The sequence below is a fragment of the Nematolebias whitei genome, chromosome 20, assembly GCF_014905685.2.
Source record: "Nematolebias whitei isolate Nwh7 chromosome 20, NemWhi1, whole genome shotgun sequence".
In the NCBI taxonomy this organism is placed as follows: domain Eukaryota; kingdom Metazoa; phylum Chordata; class Actinopteri; order Cyprinodontiformes; family Rivulidae; genus Nematolebias; species Nematolebias whitei.
In genome coordinates this window covers 1,231,299-1,233,215 of record NC_056517.1, presented here as the reverse complement: position 1 = coordinate 1,233,215, position 1,917 = coordinate 1,231,299, and positions in this window count along the sequence as shown.

Below are 1,917 nucleotides of genomic sequence, written 5' to 3'. Positions count from 1 at the left end.
CTCACCTGTTTTGCTTCGATGTGTCAAACTCAAGGCCCGAGGGCCAAATGTGGCCCTGGTTGACATCTTATCTGGCCCCCAAGATGATATTTTAAATGTAAAATACTTTTATCACTTGATTTTTTCCAGTAATCTTTGCTTATGATGTCCAAAGTGCAGCAGAACATCAAATGAGACAATGAAGCTCTTGTTGAGGAACCTGCGACCAAGAAAAGACGTTGGATCTAACTTGAGTTCATGTCGATTCTGAAACTGACCCTTAGTTTGAAAACAGTTTTAATTTTGGCCCCTTTGAGTTTGACAGCCTTGCAAAAAAAGTTTACAGTTGACATGGAGATATGTTGGTGTGAATGACTTCCACCTGCACCTTTCCATCCCAAACTTTTCTGCTATGACCATTTGATATATAAATAATAATATATAATAATAATAATTATATAATAATACATAAATGACAGAACTGTGGCCTTTTTGGTTAAACCTTGAAAAGAGCGTCGTCTCATGCAGCGCTGCGTGATGTTAGGCTCTCGTGTTGTAAATGACTTCCACCTACTGCAAAGTCTAATTTTAGCTCGAGATCTGTAAAATGAGTTAAGTCACAGACATCTTTGTTGCCTGCTGATAATTAGCTGTGGCACCCGTAACAAGCTGCAGCGTCTCCACAAGTTAATGAGTTTAGAAATCATTCAAGGATTACATTTAGTTTTAAATTTTGTCCTGCATTTGATGAGATATTTTGTTGACAAACAGTAGTTATACTAAAGTTTGAAGCAAAGATCTTGTGCAATGTGCAGCACTTAGAACATTTTCTGCTAACGACTCGAGTACTGCACCACCTCTGAGCACAAATCTGTAAAGTGACCATTTCTGTTTTCTAGGGTCAGCTGCTGTGGTGACCCTCCTGCATGGATTGACCCCAGAAGTTAAAGAACTTTAGATGTGCATTCGATCATTGTTTGTTCCCTAAAAGTTTTATTAAAATCTGTCCAGTGGTTTATGAAATATTTGGCTAAGAGTCAAAGTTCGCTCCAAACTGTTCAAAGTAGAGCTGATAATAGAAAAATGGTGCAACTGTGATTCACTGGAAATGGTTTGGTGCCTGACTGGGCATTTTAAAATCCAAGATGGCTGCCTTCTTCCAAGATGAGCTTATTTCCGCATCGTGTAGTAAAGTCATTAATTGATCAGTGTGACGGATCTTTGTGTTTGTTTGTTTCTGTGTGTGTTTTCAACCCGTCATTAGCCTTGCATTATGTAAATAACACATATTGGTAAAAGCATAAAACAAGATGATGTATGACAATTGGTGCATGAGTGGTCCACCAGACCCGCTGTGTGTTTCCTTTCTGAGTCCAGCTCCAGTCAGCAGGACTAAGGATTCTGTCAGCCATTTTGATAAATGGATACCACACTGGCTCTTTGGATGGCCAGTCAGGTAGAAGTGTTCAACTCTTGTGCCAAACCTGGTGTTTGGATCACATCACAGTTCTGGGGCAAATTTGGTCATAGCTATGTCACCACACGGCAAAGTTTTAAAATGGGTTTTAAATGGGTCACTTTAGATTGTTGCTATTTTGGGGCGTAACTGGGAGCTTGAGTACACAATTCTGTTCCACCTCATGTACCACATGTGGTGCGAATGACAATAAAGAAACTTGAACCTTGATATTTAACAAAACATCTTGTTCAGTTTATTCGTGTTCAGAATATGTGTTGGGAATCAGTCTCAGCTACCACCACACCAAATGTTGGGACAATATTTGTAAAATTGTCTGATGTAATCTTTTTTGTTTGTAAAAAGTGAGCTTCGTGAGGACACGTGTTCAACACGTAAACACGTGTAATACACGTGTAATACACGTTTAATACGTGTTTGTGTGTAGATGTTTGTGTGTAGATGTTTGTGTGTAGATGTTT